Source organism: Stegodyphus dumicola, chromosome X2 (genome assembly GCF_044657685.1).
Source record: "Stegodyphus dumicola isolate Sdum_Otavi_A_Nest chromosome X2, ASM4465768v1".
Lineage (NCBI taxonomy): Eukaryota > Metazoa > Arthropoda > Arachnida > Araneae > Eresidae > Stegodyphus > Stegodyphus dumicola.
In genome coordinates this window covers 86,070,246-86,097,393 of record NC_140781.1, presented here as the reverse complement: position 1 = coordinate 86,097,393, position 27,148 = coordinate 86,070,246, and the positions used below count along the sequence as shown (strand labels likewise).

Below are 27,148 nucleotides of genomic sequence, written 5' to 3'. Positions count from 1 at the left end.
CTTCTAACTGGAAAATCCTATTTCGATCAATTATTGAAAGAAGATAAAAATTTAGTAGCAAGCGAGCAAAAAAATTTAGAAAACATGATTTTATGAGTCTTATCTCGTTTCAAATTATGTTCTTCATTCTCATATGTTTTTCTGGAAGGAAACGGAAACTACATTTGTTTGTTGTTGTTCAGTGTCTCTTTCCATTCACAAGAGAAGCTTGCGTCGGCCCAGAGACTTAACCTTGCACTCCCAAAGCATTAGTGTATTTCCGGTGAGTGCTATAATAACTTTTAGTCTGAGCTTTACGGTCAGAGAAAGCACTACATCGGCACATTACAAAAATGCGGAAGTATAATTAAGGTTGTTATTTTATTGCGGAAGGAAAGAACAAAATTAGTGGGGCGGTGACAGATTAAATCCTGATAATTCGCAAAAATTTTGAGGCCTAAGGATTTGCTACAAAATTTTCGAGGTTGAGGATTTGCAATAGTATTTGGGAAAAAAAACTGTCTTTTTCGAAGTCATAGTACTTATTACTAATATAAAACTAAATAAGCATTATAATACTTATACACGCATTTTTAAAGCGATACTTATAATTTTGAACCAGTTAAATACTAGCAGTTTTATAAACTTCATTACATATATCAAGTTCATCCTTAAGTATATGACTACATTTTTCATATACAGGCCTTTAATGCAATGCCTGTTAGCTGTACACATTGCATTAGAGGCCTGTGTGGTAGCTCCATTTGTTTCTGTGGTTTTCTCCATGTGAAATATGAAACGAGGTAGTTCCCTTAAAATGATCCCTACGGAAACACTTCTTACCCAGATAGCTCCTACGTGTTTTCTATATTCGATTAGCAGACTCCAGTACAATATCTGTGGTCTTGCAATACCTTTTTTTAATTTAAGAAAGGAACGTTGAGCATCGATGTCATTTGTGGCTATTGGCAGATGGTCGTTTTGCACCACTTAGAAAACGAGCTTTTTCATATTTAGATCAAAGTCTTGGTCCAGTAAGTATCTGTGGAATCTTGAAGGATAATTTAAGATTTCGAATTCTGCTTTGGATTTTGATTGTAGGCCTAAATTTTAAGGGAAGGAAGCACTAACAGACCAAAATAATATATTGCTAATTATAATAAAAATAGGAAATAAATCTGATGACATTTTTACTACTATTTTGTCGTTTCATATAGTTTAGTTTCATTATTTGTGTGTTTGTCTAGGTTAAGTCTTGAAATTAATTTTAACTGTTTCGGGCTGATTCCTTGAAACTTTCCATGCATACTTAATTGCAGTGATTATAAAACACTTCTCTCAATTTGATTTGAGATTCCTTTTGCCGGCAGGCAGATAAGCTCAGCAATTTAGATATCTATAGAAAGGTCTCAGTGAGCAAAAGTCATTTGACCCTCCTGTTTCCTATCTTAAATTTTTATTTTGTCAGAATACTTCAACAATATGAGTGTTTATGGAAAGATCGGATCCTACGTTCTTGCAACCCTCTTCCTCTACCACCAAAGCACTCAAGAGCACTTTCGACTGTCCAGTGTTTTAAGTTCCCCTATGCCACACAAACACTATATACCTTTAAGCACCCATACCTTCTCCGGATTTCGAGCCCGGTCTCACAGTACGGCAATCAGCATCGCTAACCAATGTACCCATTAGGGCGGCATTCCATTACACTGGTGTCCCAAATGTGAGCCCACCAGCGGCCGAAAGGTAAAAGTCGCTGGACAATGGTAATTCCACCGAAGCTCATATTACGGCAGGAAAGTTTTCGTGGTTTTCCCAATACATGACGTTGATACGAGCCAATTTCTTTTAGAAGATCCTTCACGAACGCATCTTTTTACGTAGAAAGATAATCGTGGAGTCGCTTTTAGATTGTTTTGAAACAGGAAATGTGAAAAATGTGCAATGCCTTTGGCTGGACTCGAATGCGAGCCAAGTGTGTTACCGTTACACTACGAAGACATACTGAAAGGATGGAGAAAATACCTTATAAAGTATGCTCAAACCGTACGGAAAATTTGTTTATACGAAAAACCCAAACCGTGTTGATTTTGTTGCAGTGTTATACCTACCGCTGCAGTATGCTACATGTACAAGTGCTGCATATGCACTAATAAAAGCAATGTTGCACTGAAATTCGATCTGAATATATTTTTATTTAGGATACTTTTTACCTAATGGGTCCATTGCTCTGTTAATCGAAAACGAAAAGGGCAGTCGTTCTCGATTAACAAAGCAATAGATTAATTTAACCGCTGTTTTAAGATGCTAGTGAGCTTTCTGGTATTTATGGTTATTATACTGGTTCATTCCAGTCACTTTTGTAATATATTCTGGTGCTCGAAGTAGGTGACATATGTGTTACGACGCTCGTCTAAGACTTGCATTAACAATATCTGCTTATCCATTATAAGAAAAGATTCAGGCTTTAGAAGTCCTGTTTATTTAATGGTGTGTGTATGCGTGCTTAATAACGAATCGTACTTGATGAGAATATTCCAGTTTATCCGGAACAGTTAATTATATGAAAAAAAAGGAATAAAAAATGAGCGCTATCTTATCAGAATTTATGGCAGAATGCGAGAATTACTGTTTATCTGCACATAATATAAATGTTGAGATTTCAGAAAGAAACAAACGATGTAAGAGCATTAGAAATTTCCTTTCACACTCTGACAGCTTAGAAAATGACATAGGGGTCCCCCCCCCAAAAAAAAATCCCATTTTCATCATTTTCATAGCAGCAATTCGTTTAGCAGTTATATGCTTATTGGGGTTTTTTTAAGCTAACTCGTTTCGCGGTACTTCACTGTCGTTAGCAGATGAATACCTTTTTGATGAACTACATTGCCTTTTAGAAGAAAAGAGTCAAATGAGTGTCTACAAGTAAAGTTGATTGCATCTGTGTGTCAGATTCCCTTTTAAAAGCATCGGAATGATAAAGAATGCGAATCATAGTGTGGGAAATAACCCAGCTACTACATAGTTTCCTCATTTGATTTCCTCATTCTTGAATCTAGCTTGTTTTAAAATTCGCGTAATTAATGTCCTTTTCAGTGTTCGGAAGATATCAAATTTCATATTTCTGCCTTCAAGATTAACAATAATTTCCCAATAGGGTTTCAGTAAAGAAATAAGTAGTTTTCTTAATTAATTTGAATCGATTTCAGTTTAATGACTTTGGTCAAATCTTTAGAAATGAAAACTTAAAATTTTATATTCATTTCACCTCCAGCCAGTAAAATATGATTAAATCTTCTCTTTACAGTTTTTTTAAACATCTTAATTTGACTATAGTACACATATATAAATGAATGATTACAAAATAATAAGCAGTTCGAAACCTAATCCAATGGCCCGCTGAAAAGCAGCAACAAATAATGGTAATAATGCAAAATAAATTGAAATAAATAGTATGATTAAAGCCCTTCCCATATTCAATTCGGAATAAATTATGTGCAAAAACCAGAACCCAGAAGCATAGTGGCAAACCTGCATGAAAGGGACAAAACATGTCAAAACCAAAAATGGAATAACAAATTACATCGTCATCAGAGGGTCGGATCAACGAAATAAATAAATAAATCAGCCTATTAATCCAACCCCTAGATATTGATACCAGAGTGATTTCCGGTTAATGAATCTAACATGAAAATCTGCTTTAATAAAAAATTAATTATTATCATTACCAACCACAGCAGTGAACCAGTTACTGACCCACCCTGCTTCTACCATGTACAGAGCTTTGAGAAACGCATTGACCAGCATCACAAACACATTATTACCGAAAATATAATCAATACTATTAAAATAATTAATATTATTATGTATATTATTATAATTAATATTATTATGTAAAGTAAATACGCAGACTAACATAAGGCGACTTTACTAAAAATTCGTAGCACTTCACATATTTATGTTTGCCAGTAAAAACGTTTCGTCAATGAAATCACTGACGTCATATTAATATTCTAGGATGACTTTCCTGGCTCGAAGTGGATCATTTTCAAATAATTAGCTCCCATTTTGGGGTAAATATGACATTAGCTTCCAAATTTATTTGGTCTTCAGTTCGGTTCACAACAGCTATTTAAAGCACATCTCACACCAAAATCCAAATATTTCATGACCCACTAGACGACCGAGGGAAAAATACCTTTAAACATTCACAGTAGAGTTCAGTTTTTGACGAAGAATCGTGCTATTGCATGACTGTTTTCTTAAAGTATGAATCGTAAATGTGCGTCGCAATAACCTCTGAATGTGTTTGGGGGGGCTAAAGAAACATTTGAAGTTTTCTCCTTTAACAACGAATCTGAGACAACTAAATAACATCGGGATGAAATGTTTTCACATTATGTTTTCTGTGCTAAAGTTCAGTGGAAGCAGAACTTATATTATATAATGACAATAATGAGGCTTGAATATACATAGTACCCAATAAAATGGAATTTTATGCTATCTTTTCAAAATTTATCGTCTTTGTTTGCAACTACAGATCCAGTTCATTTCAACTGCATAAGTTCAGTGACAGTAGGATCAATCTAAATGTCAAAGTAATATTTTCATTGTTCTAGCGGCTGTCGATTACTAATCTGGACGTAAACCAATGCAGTAGAACTTCAATTATCCGAATCAATTGGGATCGGACCTTATTCGGATGATCAAAAATTCGGATAATTGGATTTTTTTCGAAGAAAGGGTCTATGTATACTTTATTTAATTACTGTGTATGTTGAAAACGGGAGAAAAAAACTATTTTTAAAGAAAAGGTTTTAATTAATTAAAATGAAAAGGCAACACTTACGTACATGTTATATAGCGTTCTGGCAAGTGCTATATAACAGTACTTACAAGTGCTGAAAGTCATTGCTTGCTGAACATCTCGGTCAAAGTAAGCTGTTTGACTGTCTTATCCATTTTCGGGCAGCCAAGTCGCGCATCCGCTTGACAATGAGAAATTGCATGTAGTCGCATTCGGACTGATGTTTCATCCCCTTCGCAGTTTCAAGGCCGACAAACGCTTCACTAGCGGATGGTCCCGTGGCCTGCTTCAACTTCGACATCAAGGACATCTTCTTCCTCGATATTTTTTTCTCTCACACTTTCAATAAGTTCATCATCATTTAGATGATCAGTAAGTTCATCATCATTTAGAAAGCAACTGGCATTAACTTGGCGGAACATCCCTTGCCCTTGCCAAGTTATTATCTTAAAAGGATTACTTATAAGTACTTAATGAATCACTGGCAATCCAGAAGGAATATTGCAACAACGGGAAGACGGACTTTCCGTTTTTGTCCCCATGTCTCTACAGATGCTTACATATTCTTCTGCATTGACAAACTTTCTTTCAGACCATGGACCTTTCATAACATATCTTCATCGATTTGATATTACAGAACTGGACACTTGTGAATGTGGCCAGCAAGGAACTCCGGATCATTATGCCTTTTCCTGTTGTCTTACGAAACCTTTTCACTTGACCAAGCCATCTGAACAATACTGGGAACAATGAACTTTACACCTATTAAAAACTAAGGGAGCTCTTACTAAACTGACTAAAATATTACAATTCTGTAAAGAAAGATATTCACAATCATCAACTAGCTAAGTACTCATACGATAGCGACATTCGTACTCATCAAATAGCTAAGTAATCGTTGTATAATCTTTTTTTTTTATTTTTATACATTCATTTATTTATTTTTTATTTATATTTACGTTTATTTATTTGCATATATTTATTCATTTTATTTATATTACTTTTTCTGTATTTATTTTATTTTTTATTTTATTTTTATTTTTTCCCTTTATTTATTTTTTTTATTAATTAAGTATTTGTAAAATTTATTCAGCAACTTTCTTTTTATTATATTAAGTACCAACTTATAACCCTGAATTATATGTAGCATATGAATGCAAGTTGTCTTTGTTTTTGAAATACTGCTACTGTATGTACTGTCTGATTTTGTTAAAAAATATGTACAGCCCTACCCTAGTAGTGGCTACTGCTAGATTGTACTTGATCTCCTGCTGAGCAGGCACTATTCTGCTTGGTATACACCTTAGGTTAGAAGCCTGCTCAGTGGTGATAAATAAATAAATAAATCATCATTTAAAATTTGAATCTCAGGATCTGACGAATCACACACCATCCATTCTGCTGTATTCTCAGCCCTAACTTCTGAACAACCAGGAATTTTCAAACGGATGTTTCTTCATTCCTCATGTGACACGTCATCCTCATCTTCTGCTGTCTCCTCAATTTCTTTTTCTTGAGCTTATTTTTCCTTTTCCTTTCTCTTCTTCAGTTGATTCTGAAAAATTCTGAAAGCGATTCGAATAGTCGGTGTTCGGATAATTGGAGTTGCACTGTGCTTTTAAATCACTCTACGGATAAAAGTCAATGTGTGCTAAGTCTGAGCTCGGTGGGAGCAGTCAGTGCTACTTTAACAACTTATCAGCGTCTTGAAAGCTATCGATTAATCTTTATGAGACTGAACTTATGAGACATCTTGTGTGACATTGGCTAATGAAGTAATATCTGGGAAATGAAACGCACAAATGGCCACAAACTCAGGCTTTTATAACCCATCTGTACGTTTATGGGACGTTGTACTATACGTTATAATTAATGAGTGTGACTATTTTTGTAGTCACACTCATTAATTATAACGTATAGCATGGAAAATATTCAAGTTATATGTTACTTTTCTCACAGATGCACATTGATTTCTTGTGTGTTGATAAATTAAAATATGACGAGCAGTTTTGATTAAACAATCTTTTGTTCCTGTAGTTTGTGTTCTTGGCTAATATTGTGAAGTATACATTTAATACCACTAGGTCATGTGTAAAATGAATTCGCTCTCAAAGGAAACTCTCAACCAAAGCAACTACTGCGTTGCTTATTTAGAATAGCTGATCGAATGGAATTGTTCAAAGTATTTCATTCGTAGGAGGGACCAAGATATTGTCTACAAAGAACGTAATATACAAGGTAGGGAAACGTTATTGCGGTATTGCATACTTCAGATATTCCAGCTTACTACATGGCAACAAATGTTGGAAATGGTCGCCTTTTTCCAGCAGACACTTAGTAACCAGGCGCGCTGAATTTTTGTCAATGTCTGTTTAATGAGCAACTCAGCATGGATCTGCAGCATCGATGATGGAATGTGCGGGTTTTACTGGAATTCGTCTTTTTCTTTAACGCTATCCGTTAGCTAAAAAAAATCCTCCTATCTCTGGAAACATTGACAGCCGTAGTTCTTTGAAGATTATATTCTTCGAAGAAGCTGGTTGCAACTGCTATTGAAATATTTTGGAGCTCTTACAATTTACCTCGCTATGCTGGACGCAACGACAAGTCTTCCACGAAGGCATCCCTTCCCTTATGCAAATAGCTTTCGCGCGCTTTGTCGTAGTCAAACAAATCAAGCGAAACCTAAAGGGCTATTCCCACTGGTATTTATCTGAGCTTACGGAATCAGTTCCATGTGTCTGCTAGCTCCGCTATGCCTGCAGTTCAGATTTTTAAACTTGCTGCCCTATGGGAAAAAACTGGTTTTGGAGATAGGTCGGCTACGTCAGTTGTCTCCGTTAGCTCAGAACCAGTGCGAACGGCCCTTTAAAGCTCAGTGTAAATTGTTTTTTGAATTTGAGCACACAACTTTGAATTAATGTATAGTCCAATATAATCCGACCAAAGACACTTTCTGCTCAATCGTATACATACTTATTATGTCAGGCCAGAGCTTATTTGGGAATTAAATATCAAAAATCGACATTGGTTGCAACTGCGGCCGAAATTGGCCGAAATAAGGTAAATATCAAAAACTGACGTTGGTTCCTAATGCAGCAGAATAATTAGCTGTTTCAGAACTGGATGGCATTGCAATGTTTCTTTCCGTTGTGGTATCCCATAGTTGCAACCGTCTCGCTTGCATAATATGTCTCTACTAAATGATAAGTCGGGACCTCCTACTAGTCAAACATCCTGCATTTCTCATGCGTACGCAAACATTTTCTTGTCGCTTTATATGAATATTTCAGGTAAAACAAAATGCTTTAATCAGCTTCTACGATAAAAGTTAATCTTTACGCTGAATCACAATTATTTCAGCCGAAAAATATCAAATCATTTGCCAAAATTCGAAGATCTTGACAACAGACAGAACTTATTAAGGGGAAGTTGACTCCATACCTAATTCTTCAATTACTCAATTCGTGTTTCGTCATCCATATAGGCATGGATATAGTAATATTCAAAAGTAAAAGTTAAACCAAATGTAGTGAATTACTTAAAAAAGAAATGTAAACTAAATGAATTTGTAAGGTTTTAATTTAAACTAACCAAATTTCTTTTTATTTTAAGTTACCCTTTCCTGTAAACTCTTATTTCAACTTCCCTTCAGAATGAGCGCGCGGTTCAGCTTTATGCTAATTTGTGTTGGAGCCAAGTTTTGTATTTAAAGGTTAGTAAGGAACTTCTCAAGTGTGAGAGAGCTTTTAGTCTCAGACCACGTTGGCTCGGTGGACGTTCGTCAGACTAAGTAGTATATAAATTCTTACGCCTTAGCGCTATTACTCTAATACTTATTGAAGTGATTTAAGTGCGTTAGTACTTAGCTAAGGCTTGCTACGCACCACAGATAGGCCAATCTCACGATTAAGCTCTGTGAACAGCGACTATTTAAATGTTTACTGAAGGTTTACTTTAAATTGTTTTGATTGTTCAGTTTAGACCCAAACGCGGTCATTATTTTTTCTGTTATCACTCCCGAGCTGGGAGTTGTTGTAAATAGTGATTTAAATAAAAGGGCCTTTTACACTCTTCTGACGTTGTAGTTCTTCTAGCACTCACAAGAACATAGCTCACTGTTCGAGATCAGGACCTTGATACTGTCACCATTATGTTTGCCAAATGTATGCACAGAACACTTAGTCCTGACAAATTTTGAGAAATTTAGAAAGGAAATTGACTAAGAATCAAAATATTAATTAAATGTAAATTGTAAATATAATAAGAGTAGAAAACCAAAGTTTCTTAGAAAAACCAAAGTAATTTAGAAACCTTTGCCTATTTGAAAACTTTCCCGACGCGAATTATGCACGTAAATCAAAAATAAACTATATACAATCTATCAAAATACAAAAATAATACTAAAAAGGCAAGTAAATAGTAAGTTTTAATTTACCTGAGTGGAGTAGCATTTGCTAAACTAAGTGAGGTTGAGTAGTTTGTTTCTGCTAACTGTATAAATAGGGGGCGATAATACAGTGTAAAATTGAGTGTTAAGCTACCTGTGTGATCTACTGTAAAAAACCTATTCTGTAAACTCTTCAGTAATGCAAAATGTAAAATGCTTGTTCTGTATACAAAAATGTTGCTAGCCCTGCTAAAAAATTATTCACTTTTTGCAAATTAATTTAGTCTTAAAAATTCTTTAAAAACATTTTTGGAATATTATATATTTTGCCATGGTTCTAGATACTTGCACTTAATATACATATACTCTCAGAATTTAAATGATATTGTAAATTAGTTCGCAGCAATAATTAATCTTTTATTTGTATGCAATTAAAATTTCATAATTTAAAATTTAAATTTTAATTAACTTTAAGTTAGCTTTATATTAATAGATAATATTTGTCAAATTATTATATATATATTCTAGTAAATTATTGAATATATTATCTCCTTTAAAAATAAAGTGATTAGAATTCTATTAAAATGAAATTACTTATTAGCATATTTAAAATGGAATAATTAAAAGCGAAAGTGCAACCAGTAAACTAAGTAATTATCGTCCTTGACCGGAAATTAGTTAAATTTTCAAGGGGAACAAACTAACTTCTGAGTAAGACTGAGTTAAAATTATTCAAATTGCTAATTAAGAATCAGTAAGAAATTGAAGATTCTGTCTAACTTAAAATGCAATCTTCTGATCGGAATACATAATTCTTATAAGAGTGTTACGTTATTTTCTTCCTTCACTAGTTCGTACGAGGTTCGTAGATTTGGAATGAATAACGACGACACATGATGAAATATCGAAACACACTTTTATTTACCAGTATTAATCAGATAGCTCCAAAATCACTTCTACAGTAGTCGAATTGTTATAAACAAGCTGACATGTTCAGCGACACAGCCTTCACACTGTCAGGCAATAACGGTGGAGACAGCTTCACCGCAAAGCACCCGAGTACAACTCCCAACTCTGCTTAGTCGTTCTCGGAACTCCACGTACTCTCACGACTCTCCACGCGATGAACTCGACGATACACAAGAGTATAGCTCTCGACTCAGCACAGTCTAAGACAAAACTCGACGATGCACTAATTCGCGATGCACTAAAAGACTCTCTCGATGCACTCGACGACCAACTCAGCGCTAGACTTCGAGACGCTCGCTCAATGACTGACTATCAGCTCGCTAGACGAGGCACACACACAAACACTGACTGCGGACCAGCAGGGTTTATATAGCTTTCGGCTTGTGTTCGAGAACATTCTGGGCTAAACCGGTAAGAATTCATTCCAGAGAAGGTTCTCCATCCGTCCATGGGATGTCGCTAATTTTGTTACCATATGTCGCCAAATGTGGCAACCCTGCTTTCCCTCGTCATTTTATGGCAACCCTAAAACTGCTTTGCGGTGAAGCTATCTTACTGCGCCTGTACATTTCGTAACAAGAGTTTTATTTTTTTAGAGAAAATTGCTGCCCGACACTTTCTCCTTTGATCATGTTGAAACAATGCAAACTTTGTTAAAATAATTAAACAGTGGAGAACAAGTGTTCAAAAATATGTTTTCATAAGACTAAAATGAAACATTAAGAATGTGTGGGGAAAGAAAATTTATTTATTGCTAGCTGTGAAACTGATACAATATATCCGTTACTTTCTTCGTACTCAGAATGGAACTCGAAGCGGGATGTAGAATAGAGGGGAAGAGAGAGAGTGCGTAGGCGGGGACGTGTTGGATGCTATTTTTCGAAGGCATCAAAAAAAAAAAAAAAAAAAAAAGAAGAAGAAGAAGAAGAAGAGGCATGTGGTTAATCTGAAAGCTGTTGAGTAGAAACCTTCTGGTAAAATTTGTCTTTAAACTGACCAACAGAAGAAATTAATTGATTTCTGACTAATTGTATGCATTGAAAAGGAATAAAAGAAAAGTAAAAGAAATCTTCACTATTCAAGAGCTGCTGAGTAGACTCAGAAATATAAAATACTTCCATTTTGTTAGTAAAAGCAGGAAAGAAATGCCAGAAATAAAAAGATTATTTATATTATATCCAATAACTAGAGTAATTACAATATTTACAGATACTTTCATAAGGTATTTCTCCCGCCTTCTTAGCATGCCGCCTGGGCGTAGTAGTCTGCATGCTGGACGCGTGGTCTGTGGTTCGATTCCCGGCGAAGGCATTGCTCATTTTTTATCCTTCCTGCTTTAGAAAAAATACCTAATGTCTCTACAGTGGCTCCCGAACTAAAAAGATGTTGGATGATGATTCTCCTCACCCAAGATTTGGCGATTGGGTCCCCTAAAACCCCAGTCGCCCTTTAAAAAGGGGAATATATAAAGTATTTCTCCCGCCTTCTTAGCGTGCCTTCGTGGTGTAGTGATCTGCATGCTGGGCGCGTATTCTAGAGGTCCATGATTCGATTCCCGGCGAAGGCGTTGCTCTTTTTTCATCCTTCTTGCTTTAAAAAAAAATACCTAATATCTTTATACTTTAACTGATAGTCATCCAACATTTCGTCTTTTAAAGGTTTAGGAATAAATTATCATACCCCTATCACCCAAATAATTTAGACTGTGTACTTAATGCCCCCTCTTTTAAGACAAAGATTAATAAAGTTATTTGACACTTGATTATTTTTAACGATTTGAATAAGTAGTAGAATTTCGTGTTTTAGATCTATTGTATCTGTACAAATACTTTAATGCGTTGTATTTGGTTAATTATTGTATTACTAGCAACTTTTTTGGAAGGGTTGAAAGTCCAATTGATTAATTTGTTAGTAGTAAAATTCAATTTTATTTACAGAAAGATTCTGTTGTTTAACAACGTATTTTGTTAAACAACAGAATCTTTCTGTAGTTTATTATTTGAAGATCTAGATAGTAGACTACATTTTGAGAAGTATTTGTTTTATATTTATCCTGAGTAAGGCTCTCTGGATAAATTTGAGAATTTTCTGTTTTGTTAAAATTATTAAAGGTAATAAGGTCACTTATGTATCTGTAAGTATGAGCGTAGTAATTTAAATCTTTTTGCTATAAAGTTTTTTTGGGAGGTAAATTCTTTAATTAATAAGAATAGGTTACAAGGGTTTGTATATGTGTGAGCTGCCATGGGATTCCTCTTACATGTTTAAAAAGTTGATTTTAAAATTTAATGTAGTTATTAAAAATAGTGTAATTAAGTTAGGTTTTTCTATTTATTAAAGTCTAAAACTATCATCATAGCAGGAGAAATTTTGGGTAGATCAAGCAGGCTAGTATAGATTTCTTCTAATGAATGCGAAGTATATAATATTTAAAAATCATAGCAGTTGGTATTTTGTATATCAATAGACTAAATGGTATTAATTACAGGAATGTTATTATCGATGATCCAACAAAAATCATGTTCTGTGTTACAAGTATTGAAGATCAATTTACATTTTTTTTTTTTTTTTTAAGTTGAAGTGCAAAATAATGGTCTAGATTTTTCTTGTAATTATTAGTGTCGTTTGCAATGAATCTGAATGTAAGTGGTGGTTTATGGAATTTAGGAAGAACGTAAAGGTTAGTAAATCTGTGATACTCTGGATTTATATAATTTTGAATTTTCTATAAAATGTTTTACTTCTATTAATTATAGAAGTTTCTGTAGTGTTTGCGAGCTGGTAAGTATTGGCGTTATAAAGTTCTTTGCTAATAATAGTTTTGTAGGAAATTGTTCATATAATGCTAAAATTATTATTTGCTTTATCAATTTAGGTGACCGTAAATTGTTTTAAATTTTTAATATTTGAAAGAAGTTGAGAACAATTTAAATGACTTTTAAACTCATTTAAATTGTTCTCAACTTCTTTCAAATATTAGTTTCAGTTCAGTTTTAATTTGCTGAAAGTTTTTATCTTTCCATTTCAAAAAGGCATTATTAGGAAAATTAAGTTGATAGCTAGCTTTAACAATGAATTCGTTGATGCTATTGTGTAGTGTACATGCGAATTTCTCAGCCAGTTTTAGAAATTATGTTTGTTTATTTAATTGAATACAGCGAAGCTGTAAAAATTATCTGTAAAAGTTTTACCTCTCTAAAGCAAAATATTTTGTGCAGGCTAAGAGAAAAAAAGCTGACTGGTATTTACGTTGCATATTGAGAAACCTAGAAAATGTGTATAATTATCCCGTTCGCTTGTATTCTAAAACTATGATGAAATTTTCGGACTGAGAAATAAGGAAACTCTCCTTTTATTTCACGCATTTACATTTATAGACTGCCCTAATATTCATTACTTGAAATACATGATGCTATTCTTATTTTGCAAAGACAAATCACATCCTTGCAAAATAGGAAACTTTTGACTCAGTATATTGACATTGTTTATGACGCTATATGCATCTCAATAATAAAAGTTTGATATTCTTCCATAGCAACAAAATCATGGTATTTGTTATTTATGTGTCTCATATTCCATGCAGTAGTTTTGCTGTTCGTTTAAAACAGAATATTGGCAGTTTATGGAAATTAGTTATTTTATTAGCATTTATGTCGTATGTATAATTATCATTTAGAGTGCGAGCAGTATTGTCAAAGTTTCCTACGTTAAAGCTCTGTGAATTAGATTCTAAAATGTGTGAAGTAAAATGTGCAGTAATTTATATGAAGCAACAAAAATGTAAGTCCAAGCTAATGCCGATGCTTTGCCAAATTTATTTTTTAAGACGAGCTGAGTACTTTTCTGTGGTTTTTTGTCTCCCTCTTCCTCCAAAATAATAATAATAATAATAATAATAAATAAACAATTACAATTTTTAATTCAAATGATTTGAAATCTAACACGGTGATCACCTTCCTGATACACTCCATTTGAAAGTAACTACTTTTTCTGAGGCAATAATTAAAATAATGGTACTGAGGACCACCGATAGTCATTACATCGCAAAAGAAGGGCAAAATCTTTTGGATTGAAAGGTGGTCGTTTTAGTAAGGTTTTATTATATATACATGTTCAGTGATAATTCAAATATATAGTCAACTGAAAAAGTAGAAAATTTGCTGGAAACAGTAAGCAAGTTCAGATTTAATATTAAAATACCAAAAAAGATTTAAATAGTATGATAATCAAGCTATATATGCCAAAAGCTTTATAAAATGAACCAGCCGTTAAAGTCAAGAAACATAAACAGTTATCCGAAGGTGCGATTAAAAGATTTTCCTCGTGTTTTTTATGAAGTTTTTCTCATGTGTAGTGTAGCAGTTTATTAAGATAAAATCCTCCACTCTGCCCTCGCTTTGACAGTTAATGTACTTACCCGTAATAAATACGCTGTTTGTCGTTTTGTGGCGCTTTATCGTCAGTTAGGACAAAGCATGCGAGAGCTGTTTGCCTAAATTTCTTTTAGTTTTGAACAAAAATTGCTCCTAGGACCTACGAAGTGAAATCGAGATCGTTGCATATTGCCATTATGTTGCTTTTATGTTTCGAAAAAAAAAGTTTTGATAACATTTAAATCAACTCAGTGATGATGAGAAATATTAATTAAAATTACTACTTTTAAGAGTGAACAGTTTTAATAGCTTTAACACTTTTAAGAGTGTGAGTTTTTACAGTTTCTCTCATTGCTTTCAGTTAAAAAAAAACATGGCTATTGAGACCAGGAATTTCTTTTTCATTGCGGCTCTCTGGAGTTAATACAGGATGTTTCCAACATCATACTTAGCTGAGTAATTCCAACATTATACTTAGCTGAGTAAGATGCGCATCATCTTTTTATTTGTTTAAAAAGAGAATATTTATATTATTTCCTGCTGATCCGTGTTTGAATAAAATTCCGTTCATGAAATCTGGAATAATAGCAATCTCCGCTTAGTTTCCCGATCATGTACATAGTAGAGTAAATGTATGTTCTCATACAAAAAAGCGAAATTTTAATAAATAAATCCTCACTCTTATTAAAAAAATGTTTTACTTCAATATTTTGATGAAATTACACATTTCACATTATATTGGCTTTCATGTGTTGAATTATGAGTTCAAATAATTCTGCCATTACGTAGTACTATTACATAGTGCTTTAACTCTTCCAAGGTCTTTTTCAGGCATCTAAATGATAACTGCATCGCTGTCAGCAGATTTATGTTGCGTATCGCAACAGGCAGATAAACGTGAGTGATGGTATGGAGGACTGGAGGTGGGTGGAGCTAGATAACGCGCTGCTTATTTTGAATTGATTACAAAACAGTCAGTGTAAATAATGGAACAGTTCCTGCAGTTCTGAATTTATTTAAGAGATCCATTTCTGCTAAACTGCATCTGAAACCAAAACTGAAATTCTGATAAATTTCTTTCCTTTCTTCGGAAGGAAAGAAGATCTAATAGATAGAGATCTGGTTAATGGCACAGCACACTAGGATTGTCTGCCTAAGGGAACGGACGCCTTCATGAGGACTTTCTAAAACGTATCTAGGGAAAACCATGGAAACGAGGCTGTTCTCCTGAAATCGAACCCTGGTCGAACTCCCAGCTAACAACGACTTTACCGATCGGCCGCTGGTGGGCCAGACTAGAGTCGATGAAAAAAAATGTACCACAATGGGCTATTGGCAATGCCACAATGGGCATTGTACCACAATGGGCGATTGCACAGTGGCCAACTTTTTCTTTCTCATATTTTAGATCTAAACTAGGATATTTTAAGATGCCTTTCTTGCAGCCCAAACCTAGCTACTATGATTTCTTAAAGCCCAGAAACCATCTTCGTGAACAGTGATTTCAGGTTGTAGAAAATGTGCAATAGACATTTATCATCTGATCTGGAGGATCGTGACACCAAGTTCTTTTCCAATAGAATGAATGCATTGGTAGCTAAGTTTAAAAAATGCTTGAATAAGTATGGTGACTATGTAGAAACACAGTGTTTCCACCAGCGTATCTCTGACTGCAGTTTCATATCCTTACTGACAAAATTCTAGCCAGAAATTGAATTTTCACTTGTCTATCAAAACATCATTATGTAATATTAAATTTTATTCAGCTGTTGAATTTTATTTTTAGTTGTGGAATACCTCTTGCCCTTCGATATGATGATTGATAGGGTATGTCTTATACAGACATGAATGCTCATGTCTGAAGTATTTTAATCCACTATTATTAATTATATTAATAATAGTTTTCCGCTCCTAAAAATTGTTGACCAAAAGAAGAAATCTTTCAAAAGTTTCTTTACATAATTATTTGTAATCGTTTTGATATTTAACGTTTCTTCTTATATCAGTATTTTATGAGCTAAGATACTAAATGGTGTGCCTCAGCAGCAAGGGTTCCTAAATTGTAAATTAAGTTTTCTCAATGTTATTTTATAATATATTAGTCCATTTTGGACTTGGTGGAAGTATTTAATCCACCAAGTCCAAAATGGAAGCAATTTAAAATCCGTTCGAAAAAAAAAAACTTTTTTATATGAAAATCTTCTCGAGAAGTTATTGGAACGGTTTCTGTTTCTAATCTTAATTCTAAAATGTACAAGATCATCAGTTTTCCTCATCAGTTCCTTGAAGTATTTTCAATAAAAATTAATGAGGAACTAGGCAAAGTCGTATGCTGTTGCTAACTAATGTTCTGTACTTATAATCTCACATATATGCTCACATCTGACCCATACATGGTTCTGGGATTTAGTAACAACATTATATTTTCACTGCGTAATAACTGAAATCATTTTGTGTTATATCTGTTACCTAGTGTTTTGTTCCGCTCCTAAAAATTGTTGACCAAAAGAAGAAATCTTTCAAAAGTTTATTTACATAATTATTTGTAATGGTTTTGATATTTAACGTTTCTTCTCATATATGAGTTATTATATACTTCTCATATATGAGTTATTATATACTTCTCATTTATGAGTTAAGATACTAAATGGTGTGCCTCAGCAGCAAGGGTTCCTAAATTGTAAATTAAGTTTTCTCAATGTTATTTTATTTTTATACAGCAAAACAAATTGCAAATGAGTAGACTACTACTTTACTTGTTTTGAATGTCGGATTTACGTGTCAACGCATTCCTTGTAGTTAAAGACGGTATTATTAATTTTTGATGTCGTAAGCAAGACAAGATCTGAAATTTGATTAGTAGTTTACAGTAACGTTACTCGATGCTTTCGAAATTTAAATGCTTCAATCAATCAATATTTTTTTCTATTAAATGACAGCATGTCATTTTCCATGTTCAATCGACAATAGAATCTAGAGCTTCTTAATAGCATATTGCAAAAAGAAGCAGGCCAACTGGAAATTTAAAAATTAAATTGAACAGTAGATTGAGGTTGGCTTTTAGAGATAAACTCTCTGTATTACACGAGGCAGTTTGCTTTTTGAAGAAAAGGGGCCCGTGTCACCATCCATCGAAATTCAGACTTTCTGTATGAAACCAGCATTTATCTGGAACTGAATTTTGCCTGTGTTTGACTTACTAACATTTATACTTTTAAAATTTACAGCACGGTGGATTTGCAGTCCTCCGTAACTTCGTGGTCTAAACAAAATATGCGATTCAGAATTATTAAAGTTTTCTATTTGTCTCTTAAATTTATTTTTTAAAATATACAGTTTGTAATTAGGGTTTTGCTTTTTTCTATTTAAATCGAAAAGGAGTTCCATGGTAAACTGAAAAACATTTATTGGAGATATTTAACAGCAGGACTAAAATTAAAAGTGATGAAACAATAAATAAAAAATTTAAAAAATAAAAGTAAAAATAAATAAATAAAATAAATCATGATTAATAAGAAAACAAAAGGAAAGGAGATAAATAAAAAATGTATAAATCAAGTTAAAATAATAACAAATAGTTAAATAATAAATTAAAATACCAGAGCTTATCTCATTTGAGATTCAACTAGAATTACAGTTTAAATCAAAAACCGAAGCTTGGCACCAGGAAGCTCCAGCTGAATTTAAGTCAAGCTTTAAAAAACATGATGCACTGAAAAATTCATAAAATATTTCTTCTCCACACCTTTCTGGAAGAAGATATAAAAATTAGAAAAGGCAACGTCCATGTAAGAAATGTTAAAATAGCCTGAAGGGAAAGGTTCCTAATGTCAAAACGAAGAGGTTGAACAAAGAAGAAAAGAGAAAACGGGTGGGGAATAAAATAGGTCTGCCATACAACTCTACAACTCTCAAATCATTCGATCTGAATTCGAAAATGTGCTTCTAGTAGGCCTTTTAACTATTCCTTACGAAAAAAATCGTTCTTATAAACTGTTCATCAAACAGCAAATTTATAATACTCACACGAGCAAAAAATAAGCAATTATCGGATAAATTTCAATCATGTTTAGAAAGAAATAAGAAGAAAAGAATCTTTGGCGACATGAGAAGTCGCCAAAAATGGCAATCAGGACGACGATATCTGAGCAAAAACAACGTTTCTGTCGATAAAACGAGCCCGATGCATTTGGCTCGATAAGCGGCTTTTTTCTCCTAGCGCTACTGTATTTAAAGAGTGCACATATTCTGGAGTGGAGAGTTGATGAAGTCAGTTGCTCCTGGCGCGTGATAAAGTAAGTAAAATTCAATATCTTTTCATGTTTCTGTAATTGCCGATTGATCCTTTTTCATATAACTGGCAAACTAATGATTGGTTGCTATATGCAAATATAATCCCTGTGCTCTGATAGCTGCAATGAATATTTTTAAATTAAGACTTCTTTCATTTAAAATTATTCGGTAGCGCAATGAATGGAATTTAAGGGTAAGTACAATAAAAGAAACAATACACGATTTTTTTTAGCTGTAAGATAGCTGAAAATTAATACATCGTATTAACAAAATTTAATGGATCAGAATGAATTGTTTAAACGGAGTTTTCTTATTTCTTTTCTTACTCACTGGTCCACCGGTGGCCGAGCGGTAAAATTACTGAATACTGATAATTTGACCCGGATTCAAATCCCGGAAAACGGGCTGCAATGAAAGCTTTCATAGCTTATTCCATGTGTAATGTGAATATGAGCGAGTTTTCATTAAAAACCCCTCGATTTCTATCCTTAGGCAGACAGCCCTCGAAAGCTTTGTCATAATCTATGCTTTCTTCTTGGTATACTGTTGTACAAACACATTTACAATATAGCATATTTTCACAAGTTTACCTTTATAGATATGATGTGATCGTCTCTTCTTTCCTTTCTCTTCTTTACTTATTTAATGAATTTTTAAGAATTATTAGGTGCCAGTAATACGTTTTCTCAAAATGAGTCACTGTATCTGTAATAGTTTGCGTTGATATTTTTTAGTATTTAATAAGCCAATTTAAATTTTTAACACAAAATGGTGTTTATTTAAATGTGAATTTTTTAAAATTTGTAATTTAAATTTTACAAATAGTTGTCAAAGCTCTGCAGTACTACATTTCTTACAGAAGCACTTGAAGGATTTGCAATAGTCGCTTTCTATCAGATTATTATTAGAATAAGAACGAACTTTGGTACTGTTATTCATAACTAAGAGTATAATAATAATAATAATTTTAAACCATTTAAACCTTCGCTGGAACCCAATTTCTCTGATGTTATTTTCTTTAGATTGTAAATATACTTCTCTTTATAAAATTCACTTTATTCTGCTTTTGTTTTACAAAAGAACTTAATGCAGTACTTTTTTCGGCTTACAAAAGAAATCTAAAGCAGTGTTTTGCTTTTACAAAAAGGAAGGCGAAACGCAAAAATATTGCTCAGGGTTTGAATTTTACTGAACATCAGGCCCCGACTTACGAACTGGTGGCTCTGGGTAAAACCTGTTCTGGAGGCTCCCCCTCCTCTAGTTCTTTTCCCTGTGTTCATCACTGATAAGAATGATGTAAAGTATTTGGTGACATAACCTAATAATAATAACAAATTAATGAAACTTTATTTTTTTTCATTTAAAATTATTTAAATAAAAAATGCATTTTGCCTTTCTACATGGTTTATTTTCATGGTCTCAGTTTATTTCGTATTGTGTAAGACATCAGCTTTTTAAATATTGTGTTAAGCATTTCGTATTGTCTAAGATATAAGTGTTACCTTCCGCATCCTGCAGATTGAAAATAGCCTAAAATATTATTACAAACTTGAATAATTTAATTACAGAGATAAGACCAGAATAATGTAATTAAGTTTTGTCAGCCCAATAATCATAAAATGCGCACGATAACCAAGAGATCTTCATATTCACATGTTATCAAGAGTTTGAAATGCAGTGGTTGCCGCCCAAACGGTATGGTGGTTAGAGGAACCTACTGCAGTACCGAAGAGCCCGGGTTCGAGTCCCGGAGAAGGCACGGATTGTTTGTAAATGTATGGTACCTTATAGTGCCTTTGTGGCATGGGGACACTCTAAATATATGGCAAGCCGAAAGTCCTCTTAAGAGGCTGAGAGACTCTCGGAGCCGTCCATCCGGGGTGCTCTCAATCAAAACTGGGGACGGAACTGAGTGAAGTCGTACTGTCACATGTATGTTGCGCAAGAGTCTCGTCAACGACAGGCGCAATCTTGCTGTCCTTGGCCACGAGGAATTTTTTAGTCTTGTTCTGATGTTACTGTCAGAAAAGTGAGATAAGTCACAACACAACGTAGTGGTTATATAATAGCAGAGAACGGCTGTGCAAATTAGCCACAGTTTAGAAATCAAGGCTTTGCTGAAAGTGATAAAGCATCTCATTTTTGAAGAACGGTATAAAAAACTAAAGTGCGAAATTGCAAATTTAATTTTTTCTTCTTATTTTTTATTTTCAAAATATGTTATTGAAAACAAATTATTTCAATTTTTTTATATTTAAATATTGTGGAAGTATTTAGAGAACCTGTCTGAAAGTGGAATCCCGGGATACATGCCCTGGTTGCATGGCCATATTCCCTGGGACTTCTGCGGTGTTGAAAGGAATACGCAGGTTTAAGACTGGATGTTGTGATTATCTTTGATGAAATGCATTATAGAAAAAAATGTTGCAGTCTAGATAGTCAAACTCGCTGTCGTATTTTGAAATTTTCCGATAAGCGGATGACAAATCCCTGCATTCGACACAGATGTAGAGAAATCTTAGCGCGACGGATACTAACTGCGATCCTCCTACTTTCTCATCCTCTTAATCTTTTTGTATCTCCGAGCAGGTCGCGGACACTTAGCCGACGAAACAATTAGTCGATATGACATTTAGCCGACACGTATATTTAGCCAACACAGACGTTTAGCCCACAAGACATTAGCCGACACGGACATTTTGCTATAGGACATTTAGCCGATAAAACATTTAGCGGACATGACATTTAGCTGACAGGTCATTTAGCCGACAAGTCATTCAGACATACGTCGTATTAACTAAAGACAAAAATATGGTACTTGTTTATAAACGTTTCATCGTATACTGTGGAAATAGCCTTTTGTCAGATAAATATGGGCAAATTTTATTAAAACGTTGTCGCTTCTTTTTGTGTGTGTGTGTGTTTTTTTTTTTTTTGTTGTTGTTGTTGTTTACATGTATGCCTTGTGAGCTAAACGTGCAGTCAGCTAAATGCATTGTCGGTTAAGCATGCAGTCGACTAAATGCCCCTGTCAGTTATATGTCCTGTCTGCTAACTGTTTCTGTCGGCTAAATATTCTGTCAACTGTCTGTCTTGTCGACTAATTGACCTTGTCGACTAAATATACGTGTTGGCTAAATGTCCTATCGACTGAATATCATGGAACCTCTCCCAGCACCTAATCTTGAACTGCACTAACATCACTGCTACCACCTGTAGGCGTTCTGGTGTGCTTTCTCAAGTCTAGGAAGATGAAATTGCAGTGCGTATGATATTACTATTTATATATAGGCTGTTGGGATTTTATAAGTTTTTCTTGGAGGCTTTGGAAACCTGAGAAATCTTTGCGATATAAATTAAGAATAATTTGCTTCTTCGGCTTTGTGCCATTTCGACTTAGAAAAGATTTCGCATGAAGGTTTTACATTCCTAAAGCGGAGGAAAATTATATTTTCTAGCCAATTTTATTCCTGTAATTTCCCCTGATACTTTTCTTCGCGGAAGTAAAACGAAAGTCCTGAAAACATAAAATTAGTTTTACTATAAAGTAAACAGATCATTACTGTAGATTTAAAAAGAACTCTCTTTTTTACGTGGTTTTGATGTTAATCATTTTATGTGATTTACATTTAATGTTGTTTTCCGAAGATAGTTCGTAAACCCATGTGGTTAGGCTTCTGTCTTATTTCAATTTTATATCCTAATAACAAATTAATGAAATTTTTTCAATTGGGCGCATGATCCCAAAACTAGATTTCCGAAACTGGAGGCCTGGTACAAAGCCTGTTATGGAGCCCCATCCTTCTCTAATTCTTAATTTATGCCTACAGAATGATTTTAAAAGGCTAGGTTGAGTTGGCCAGTGAATTTATCTGTTTTCTTAATGAAGGCTAGACTACTGTTCTTCGTTTTTGTTTGTTTTACTAATGCATGCTATGTTTAACTAACTCACTTTTAGAAATCTGGGATTTGTGGTATACGGAGAGTTTGTATATATGTGTTCAAGTAATTATCAATGATTTGACTCATATAAAGTATTTCATAAAATGACATGATAATTTACTATTACTGTTTAAATAAAAGCACATTTTACCTTTCTGTGTGTTTCGTTTTCATGGTTTTTGCTAATTACGTGTTGTGTAAAATATAAGCTTATATGTTTAAATCCAGGCTCTCCTCCCCTTTCTGGTAAAAAATGTTCATTGTTAAAAAAAGCCTGAAGAATTCTTACTGTTTTCCTTACAGTCGTTAATTAATTAAGTTACTGAGATAAGAGTAATTTATTTATCAGTTTAATAATCAGTCGCATGATTTAGCGTAGGCATCGAAACGTGTCATGCTTATATATAAAGATTCTCATATTCATAAGGCATTTTAAGCTTTAAATATGGTGAACACATAGTAATAGAATTTGATTGCGTTAGTTTACTAACCGAGGCTTAGTTAAACAATATCACTCGCCAGTGAAAATCTAAGACAACGAACGATTCAGTTTTTGACTTTCGAAGAAACGCATAAAAAAACTAATATATGAAATTTTAAATCTTGTTCCTGCTTTTAATTAAACATTTTTAAAAGCATATAATTTTAAAATATTATTTAAAATTCCGCATATTTTGTACATTATAGAAGCTTTTTGAAGCCCCCTGAAAATGGAGGCCAAGCTCCATGCCTTTTTTAAACCAGGCCCTGTATACGGTTACGTGTTACTATGCCCAAAACCCAAACCTGATAAAATGTTTTTTAATAATGCTTATAATTCTATTAATATTTCAGTAGCTCTCTTGTCATTTACAATCATGATTTCGTTATCACTTACAAGTTTTTCAGTCTCTCTGTTTCACCAATTAAGTAATAACGTTAATGTTTGTTTTGGAAATAATTGAAATACGGTTGCATTAACAGTCCACGAGAAGTGAAAAGTTAAGTTATATAGCTTGAATCCCGAAATACAAATAAATGTTCTAGTTACTTTTACGCTTTATGTGTGTCAGGATTCTTAGTGAAAGACGGTCGTATGGAAGTTTAAGAATGCTGCTTAATGTTTAAATTAATAGCATAATTAGAGTGTAACCTTACAGACTGCGTCTACAGCGTGGCTGTGAATAAAACTGTCAATTGCGTACGAAGACTTTGGAAATCCCGAAGAATATTATTTCGATTTGCTTTGAATAATGCTGCTGCATTATAGGAGATCCGAAAAAGATGGCTGCAAGCTTTATTTTCCTAAACTTTGATCTTGTGCACGTACAGTTATTGATCTTGGGCATAAATCTTCGGCATCCTAAATATTCAGGATTTTAGGCACCCGAATTATTGATCTTAGGCATGTACAATTTATAAAAACAGTTTTAGCTTGGAGGATGGGAGGGTTCTTGAAATGTAATTTATCTTTTCATGTGTTCCCATAAATCAAAAATGTCCAACTGATAAAATGATCACTATGTTTTTAGAAGTGACATAAAAAGAATACCTCATGATATTGCATGCAGAATTCACTGAAGTATCAGAGAACGAATTTACCGATTTTGATATTTTTTCAGTGCGTATTACTAAGAGATTCTAAGTAGGTTTGGGTCAGATTTAGACATGAACTGAAAAACAAAATTAACTTTTGGGTGTTATTAATAAGTCCACAGTAAGGAAATCAGAATCAGTTTTAACTTTCTAGGTCGCCATAGTCCTTCTCTGGCCGAGCGGATAAACCTGCTAATGCACTGGTAACTGAACCTGGGTTAAGCACCTAACGGGTTAGTTGCACGGGATTTCGCAATTTTCTCCGTGTGCAGTACAAATACGAGGCGAGTTTTCTTAGAAAATCCTTCACAGAGGTTTTCCTCTCCTTAGAACTGGTTCAAACACAAACGTAAGTAGCAGTGAGCTAAATTACAGACCTTTCAGATAATGTTCATGGTATAAAATTAGTTGTTATGGAAAAGTGTGTTATTAAAGACCGATGTTTCCCTCCCCTCTTGGCTTCTTGAATCAGCTGTAAAATCACCGATAGTTCTTACATTATCCAGACGTTGAAGGTCACTGGTAATTTCACTCCTCCCATTTTTGAGTTCGGATCCGGGAGAAAGTTGTGGCTATATGGTGGTTCTCATGATTCTGTCCCGTGCAACGTGGATATAAGCCATTTCCCTTAGAAAGTCCTCCACGAAGGCATCCGTCCTCTTAGGAAGCCGTGGAATACTCTGCCATAATAGAATAAAACAAGCCAAAACCCCTTCCCATTTGTAGACATACTTAACCGTTTTTCAGATAATAAAAGTAGGTTTTTCTCAGATTTATACTTTAGCACCTGGGTAATAATCACTTTTATTTCATACGTTGTAGCGATGAATCGGTTGAAAAGACGAGCATTTTTTGAAGTCAAAGGAATTATTTAAAGAGAATTTTCAAAAATGTTTTAAAAAATTAAAATTGCAGATAAAAGGAATATCATTAAAATTTGTAACAATTGACATTAAAATTTTCTGGCAATTTATTAACTATTTCCACTTTTTTAGATTTCTGATGTTATGAGATGTTCTTAAAAATCGTAGCTTTTTAGGTGACATTACCCTTCAGGGAATTTTCTAACAATTAAATATATATTAAAAATACGGATAAAGAAATATCTTAATGCAATTGGTTGTGAAATAAAATAAAAACGTGACAATGTTTACATGATAGAGAAAACTTCCACATGAGAGCTACTCATCACACAAAGCTCTCTTGGGAAGTATTCATCCTCTTATTTATCCAACCTACATCTTGTTTCCTTGAACTTCTTGAATCACTCTCGAATAATTAATCGAGTGTGAGGATTCAATTATTGTTGATACTCCACTCATCCGAAGGGCATTTCGCATAAAACTTCCCCTTTCACAAGAAATATTTGTCTCCCATATACGGTGCGTTTACAAAATTTCAGTCCTAAATTCGTAAAAAGACAAAATAGGAATAACCTGCAAATAGGTTATTTCTCAGTTTAAACTTTCACATGCTTCGGACGTTTATTGATTTCTTCATAGAAACCAATTGTTGAAGCCTTCTTTATTCTTGTCATTACAATTTTTGTGATTTCTGAATTTATGACATGTTCCTAAAATCATAGATCTTAAGGGGAGATTTCACTTCAGAGAACATAGAGTAATCTGCCAGGTGCAAAGTTTTTTGTTTTGACTGCTACTAGTTGCTTCCCAAAAACTGCATTATGCGAGGCAAACTTTTTAGATTCTCTCAGTTCAGTCACAGATCCGTAACGGCAAGTTTGGGCTGCACAAAATCCAATCAATAATTATGTTCAAATTTCTTTTCGTAAAAAGGTAACATTTAAATTGAAGCAAGTTGAAATGTGCTTGGAGTCATTACCGCGGATTATCGTTTTATAGTTTCGCTGAAGTCGGTTGAAAGAATTTCAATCCTGAAACTTCGTAGATGCACTTTTATGTATACCACAAGTGCTTTCTGAGCTTTTTTCAATTTGCTCCTCTTTACCACCGTCTTATGTCGTCCTCAAACTACCATCTTATGTCGTTCTCCATAGCTACATGCTTTTGTAACTTTTTAAAAATCGATTCTGATTGCTTTTAAATTCTGATTTCATTTTCTGTGTTAAATTTCTGCGTACCGAAAAATGTTAAACCTTCTCCATTGCCTTCTTCTTTCCTGAATTGAATGGATTGAAGTGATACATATTAAAAATGTTTTATTGGATTTAAAAAGGAGAGAAAATATATCTATTTAAATAATGTCTTGGTATTTCCAGTGTCGGTTTGGAATGTCATCTATAGTTGTTAGTTGTCAGGGCATTCACCTTCTGCATTGAATTTCCAAGTATTTGTATTAGAGACAGGCTCAGAGAGATAAGCAAGAGAAAGCACTTCTGGGTAAACATCCCACCTAAGAGGGGAAGCTGTAAGCAAAGTACCCTGTATGCAAAACGGAGTGGACATACATTCATTAATTTCTATAACGCATATCAAAAGTAAAATATACTATGTTATACATTCCGCACTTATTCTTTTTAATACGTGTGGAACAACTACCCTACTTTTGCCGAAATATTTGTTACTTATTTTGCACAATAAACTGCGTCATCATTCTCATTAAAAAAACTTATTCTCAGAATTTTGTGACGCCATACATATCAAATGGTTCGAATAACAATATATATATATATAATTATTCTCTAGAATTGCACCATGATTTAAAAATATTTCAGGCCAAAACCATGGCATCTTTGTTTAACATGTGTGTTTAAAAGAGTGACCATTTAAGACTGCATTTCTTTCTAACTCGGACTCTTTTTTAATCTTTTGATCACTAGTTTCTATATTTAAGAAACTT

The 27,148-nt window shown here is 33.8% G+C and overlaps 1 protein-coding gene across 3 annotated transcripts in view; it reads left to right on the top strand.

The window, feature by feature from the left end:
• Nucleotides 1-27,148, top strand: part of LOC118200099 (uncharacterized) — a 210,591-nt gene that overhangs the window by 81,298 nt on the left and 102,145 nt on the right. Inside the window, exon 1 of one of the 3 annotated variants that reach the window (XM_035372107.2) lies at nt 18,661-18,813. The exons of the other annotated variants lie outside the window; for them this stretch is intronic. The gene's annotated coding sequence lies outside the window, so the exon portion shown is untranslated. Of the gene's footprint in view, nt 1-18,660; nt 18,814-27,148 lie in introns of those variants that run through there. 3 annotated transcript variants of the gene reach the window in all.